The sequence below is a fragment of the Cryptomeria japonica genome, chromosome 10, assembly GCF_030272615.1.
Source record: "Cryptomeria japonica chromosome 10, Sugi_1.0, whole genome shotgun sequence".
Classification (NCBI taxonomy): domain Eukaryota; kingdom Viridiplantae; phylum Streptophyta; class Pinopsida; order Cupressales; family Cupressaceae; genus Cryptomeria; species Cryptomeria japonica.
Genome location: NC_081414.1, coordinates 582,039,723 through 582,046,443, shown reverse-complemented (window position 1 = coordinate 582,046,443; position 6,721 = coordinate 582,039,723).

Below are 6,721 nucleotides of genomic sequence, written 5' to 3'. Positions count from 1 at the left end.
GTAGTGTTATCACAATAGATAGTAATAAGTTCCTTGCATTTTACCCTTATATCTTTCAACATTTGCTTAAGCCATAATACTTGTGTACAGTTAGTTGCCGCTACAACATATTCTGATTCAACTGTTGATAAAGATGTACAACTTTGTTTCTTACTCAACCAAGAAATTAATTTTCTTCCAAGAAAAAATGCTCCGCTGGTGGTGCTTTTTCTATCATCCATATCTCCTGCCCAATTTGCATCTATGTATGCACATAGTTCAAAGTTTTCATCTCTAGGATACCATAATCCAAGATGTAGGGTCCACCCTTGACTTGACTTGTTTGACTAGATTTGACCTTTAATTCATGTGTGATAGACACTATTGGGCATAGGCTATTTCAGATGATTTATAGGATGTTGATACTAGCATTAATGATCGTGTGATTTATTAGACACTACATGCTTATTATGTGATTGACTATCGAAAGATTATATTGATCATGTGATTTGATGAACATAATTGTTGATGGATTTTACATGCCTTACTATAATTGTGAATTATACTAATCATGCACTTGATGATGTTTTTATGTACTAACCATATTTAATGATTATCTATGATGAGTTGATCTTATGGTGTGTTTGATTGTTGTATGACTGTCTTCGGGATAGAGACAATTCCACATCACTCATTGCGAGTGGGATGTGTCGTTGCGATTCTCTAGCCCTTGTCTGTTATTATATATATGCATATGTTGTATCGTTTCTTTGTGGATGTAGGATTTGCAAGTACCAGACATCGACTCCACCTGGCTCCACAAGTCTGAGCATGTCTTTAAATCCCAATGGTATGTGGTTCGAAGTTGGCACAATTTCCCCTCACATACTCTAGGTCTAAGTTGTTCACTGTGAGTCATCAGTGTCTTGGTGCAAGTCGCCATGATAGTTAGTAAGCTGGGTTTCTTCTGTGTTGTGAGTATGTTAGTATTGGTTGATTATTCCTTTTATGTTGAGATTTACTATTTGATTATTGATGCGAGATTAAATAATTAATGATGTTTATTTTAATTATTTTGATTAATAGCGATTTGATTACTTGGTTATCTAATGTTTAATTTAATTTATTGGATTCTTGTCTTTTTGGTTATTTGATTATTTGATATTTAAATGATGATTTAATGTTTATTTAATTTTTATTGCTTAGCTTATGATGTGTTTTATATTTATTTGAGATTTGACCTTTATTGGTATTTATTAATTTATTTATTTAATCGCCTATGGTTTAATATTTATTTGGCTTTTAATGTTTATCTGGTTCATTAATTCATTTATGAGCCTTTGGTTTATTTAATTTAATTTCTCCATTTAATTTATTTAATTGTGGCTCATGTTTTATTTATTAGTTTGACTTTTATATTAAGTGGGTTGTATAAATAATAAAATGATAAAACATTCCCACCAGATTGTAAAAAAACATGATTTATATTTACCTTACCTACCCTCTTCTCTTATTGGTTGAATTTAAAAAGGGAGGTAAAATTATAATATATGGTTGGGTTGGTAAAATATATTATAGATTGGAATATTTTGATTGGCTGAGATTGAGGCTAGGGTTTTTGGTTAATGTTTGACTTTTTATTTTCTTTTTCGTGAATTTTTCGGGGGTTGGTTCCTCTCTGGAAAATCTTCTCCAACAAATTTTCTTCTTGGTTTTGGTTTTCTTCTCTCTTGGATTTTGGCTGGAGCTTGGGTTGGATTTGGTTTGGCTGGTGGAATCTCTGCTTTAGCTTCTTCCATAACACGGGTTGCAGGTTGGAGATGCATTCTACCTTTTTATATTTTATTTTATTTTGCAGTTTTTCTGTATGCTCTGTGTCTATAGATTGAATGAATTTGTATAGTGAGGAAGGAAATTTATGAAGGCATAAATTTGTTGTAAGGTTTTATTCTATAGTTTGTGGGAAATATTTGTATTTTTGGGTTTGTCTTTCTGAGTCTGCATGGAGTTTTGATTTAATATTGGCCTTCAAGTGTGTATTATTTATTTAATGTTGAAGTGAATTTTATTTATTGGGTAATATTATTTTACCCATTAAGTAATTTAAAAGGGGGTAATTTGTATTCTTTTATTTAAAAGTTATTTTCACCCCAGGTCAATGGTTTAATTTATTTTACCTACCCTTGGAATTGATTGGTTGGAAGTTTATGGTGGGTAGAAAATATATTTTATTTTCTTGAACTTTGGGAAGGTAGGTATGGAATATAATATTTTTGAAATATTTTGATTGGAGCATGGTTTTGCTTGGTTTTGTTTTATTTTTATTTTATTTTTGATAAATAGGCCTTCATTTGCTAGTTGCTTGATTTTGTGGTACTTTCCAAATTAATTCTTGTACCAGAGTTGAGGGTGTTGATGATTTATAGTTTTATATCTGATTTTATTTGATGTATTTTGTTGGTTTCAAACATATTTACCTTCCTATGTTATTGGGGAAAGAATTGTTCTTTCATCCACATTGATGTGCTATGGTTGGTGAGTTGGAAGTGTTGTTGTTTTGGGGCAGCAAGTGAGTTGGCCTTTCTTTGGTTTTACTTTCATTAATGAGAGAAAATTTAATGGCTTGATGTGCCTTTGTTGATTGCTAGCCAAGAGGCTCATTTTGTTATATTGATGTTGTTGTAGCCTTGCATATGTTGTCAGAGTATGTGTGGAAGTTATTAGCTGCATTGAGTATTATTTTAATGTATTTATGTTGGTAGAGCCTCTTGTGATGTGTTGTTGGACCATATTAGGAGGAGTGGGCTTCCTTGTGATAACCAGGGTCACGAGAGATAGACTAGCATGAGGTTCCTTGTAAGGATGCATGAAGTCTAGACAACCAGGGCACAATGGAGTTTTCCATGATTTGTAAACAAGTGATAACATTGATAATGAATTAATTGGGATGGGAAAATTATAACTCACTTAAACAAGATAATGAATAGTTTTGAGCCTCATGACTTATGTCCTAGGGAGGATGTTTTAGGATAAGCATGAGAAGGCCGTGAAGATGGTAAGCTAATCTCCCTTGGTCTCTCATAGGTTGAGATGGCTCCACATGTCCATCAGGTCGGTGCCTTGTGTTATTATGTTATGAAGATGGCATGTGATGACACTCCACTCTTACATGTGTTCCCCTTTATGATTTATGATTATGCTTATTGGATGCATTTATGTCCTGATGAGTTTTATGCCTCTGGGAGTTTATTCTTGTGGCTCTGTGTGAGTTCTTGCTTGAGAGTCCTTGTTGGTTAGTCTCTTTGGTTTTGAGTGTTAGCCTAGATGTAGAGTGTGTGTTGGGACCTTGTGTCATCTCCTAGCATGGGGGGTGGTTCCTTTGGTTCCACATGGTCGGGTGGTTGGTGCTTTTAAACCATTGGGAAGTTCATGTCTTTGGATTCTTCTTGCATGGATGAGGATGCTTCTTTAGATAGTTCATGGATAATAATTGCAGAAAGAATGTAAATGATGATGTGATTTATGTAATGAAATTCTTATGTAACGGTTGTAAAAGAAGCCATGCTTATGAGAAATGATTATGTTGTTCTAGTTAGAGTAATAGATTTTGGCTATGGTATGTGATTATAATGATGAACCTTGAGTTGTATTGTAACATGTTTATATTAAATGAAATGGATGCATGAGATGTGGATAAGTATTGTTGTTTAAAATGAAATGATGTATTTTGTATTCTTGATGAGCCATGTTAAAAGTAAATAGGGTAAATGTTATGATAATGGTATTAGATTTGAAATGATGTCTTTAACTAAAGATTTAAGTAGAAGAAATGTTATGTCTTGATAGGATGTATGAGTTTGAGTAATATTGGAAGATATCTTAGGACATGTTTATGAGTTGTGATTAAAGAATTTGAAATTATAGTATCATACTTCATAGACAGTGATCTAATGATTGAATCGAAATCCTATAATGCTTGGGATGTAATTGAAGGTTCCTTATGAAATATTGTATGGATGTTCTTAGTGAATGAATTGCTAATTTTATTAATGGAAATTACTAGTAAGTGTATGGGAAGATGATTAAATGAGTTCTTGTCTTTTAGAAAAGGATTAGAATGTATCATGTGTTATAGTTTAAAAATTATATCTCCATTTGGTGGATGCTATTAGTTGTTATGGAATTAGGATATTGTACCTTATTCTGTGTTGAGATGAATTCGTGTAGTTACCTGATTTGTAATAAGATGATTGTTGGTTAATTGATATAGTGTAAGAGATTTTATGATTATTAAACGAGCTATGGGTTAAATGGTTTGTGAGTATTGCCTTATGTACTTTAGGAATCATGATGAAGTAATAAGTATGCTAGAAGCATAGAATCATAAATGATTATGTGGAAGTTAATCGTAAATGGAAATTATGTTAATGCAATGTAAGGGTTAATCTTGATATATGAATGGTGATGTCCGTAGTCGAAGGTTGGTTAAAGGTAATAGGAACATTTGGACTTGGTGTATAAAATGAATCTAAGTGAAAAGGGAAATAGATGTGCATTGAAAGATAGAATCTCATGTTAAATGAAAGATTAAGTAGATTGCATATCATGAGTGTTAGGTATTGCTATGTTGCACCTATGTGTGTATAATGATTAAGATTATGAGGTATTGAACTGGAATAAAGTAAATGCTTATTCCTTATGTAGGTAGATTAAGTAATGTTGTTGAGATACCCTAGGGAGGAGTAGAAATGATTTATTGTATTCTGCTTGCATAATTGTTTGAATAGCTTGAGTGAATTATTCTATGTTCATAACACTCAATTGTTTGTGTGCTCACTGAATTTCTTAAGTGATGTTATGTGTTGTATTGTTTAAAAAAAAAAAATTAAATTAGCATGTTTTTAGCTATATTTCTTTGGGGTATTTTGGTGGGCATTACACAAGATTTGTAGTGCCTTGCAAGTACCAGAAAATGCTTTTCACTGCTGATTCATGATTTTCTCTAGGATTACTCTGAAATCTTGAAACAATACATATTGCATTCATGATATTAGGTCTTGTTTGTGTCAAATACAGTAAATCTCCTATCATAGATTTGTATCTAGTCAGATTAACAAGTGTAGATTCATCCCTTTGTGATAATTTGTCATTTGTAGTCATAGGTGTGCTTACCGGTTTAGAGTTCTCCATCCCAAATTTCTTTAATAACTCCTTCAAGTACTTGGATTTGTTAGGCCCAATATGGAAAGCTAATGTACTGAGAGGGGAGGGGTGAATCAGTACTGAAATTTTTTCTTGAATAGTAACTTTACTGTTATGCATAAACAGAATAGTGCAGTAACATAAAATAAAGTTAAAGCAAATAGATAACAATCATACATGATTCACTCCATAACACATATATTTTGGTTATGCAGAAACTCTTGGTTAGAGAGAAAAATTGCGGTGGGGATGGCACCCACAACTTCACTACTGCAATAATAAAGAGTGCTCGGTTAGAGCTACATTTTAGCTATTTCTGATAGCTTACTCTATTAGGAGTAAAAAGATCTATTAGATCTACCTTGCTAAAGGATTTTACAACATTTATTCTAAATGTTACACCTGGTTAGAGGCATTACAATTTATAGACTTGATTAGAGTCTTTTACCCTGTTAAAGGTTTCTCTTTCAATTTCACAATATTACAATAAAATCATTACAAATATCTGCAACTTTACATCTGAAATGTTATAGCAGATTCTATGTGCTCAGAATAGATTACCTTGCTTATAGCATACCTTGGTAACCCATATAGTAACTCGGTAAACCCTTCTGTTTACTCTATTCTTTGACTGTTCTCTGAAAGCCTTCTCGGTGACCTCTGTGTCTCTGTAACAATCTTCTTACACACACACATATACACCCTAACTCATGTTGTATAAATAGATCTCTTAAGATAGTGATCTAATTCATTGCTTCGATCTTACAAACATGATTCCTCAAATGAATAACTAAACAAAATATTTCATTGGTTAGATTGATCTCAAAATCATACACAATCTTCTAGTGCAATTTCCAATGTGATAACAGTTAGATGTGCCTCGATCTTGTAACACATTTTCATATGCATGTCCAGGTTCAATGTATCTGGTAACACGTTTCACTCGGTGTATATCAAATCGGTGTGTCATCTTTACTACTCAGTAGACATAAAAAGATACTTGGTAGACAGCTCAGTGTATACTACGTTCTGTGACTGCTTTCCTCTGTAACCGACTAGACTGTGCATACTGACTTCTTTGTGTATACCGACTGCATGATTCGGTAGTGCTAACTGACTAGAGTATATAGTATGACTTTGAATATAAAAACTAATGGCAACTTGATAAGTAGTAACAATCTCCCCTTTTGACATTAGTTGAGATGTTTGACAAAACTACTTTTAAAGTCATAACTCAAAAATCTATATACTTTTGCAAAATGACTATACTAGACAATATATACAATAGTCAATGAAATAGTATATTCAGATATACTCCCCTTATCATTATATTATACATAACTCTGATTTTACATGCTCACTGTGCTTGTGTGCTCTGCTTACTGTCCTTGGATACTCTGCATACTCTTCTCGGTATACTCCCCCTGTATACAATACTCTGAATACTGTATCAAAACTGTATCACAAAAACTATATCACTCCCTCAATATATTATATTACTCCCCTTATATAGTATCACTCCCCCTTTTTGACAAACATC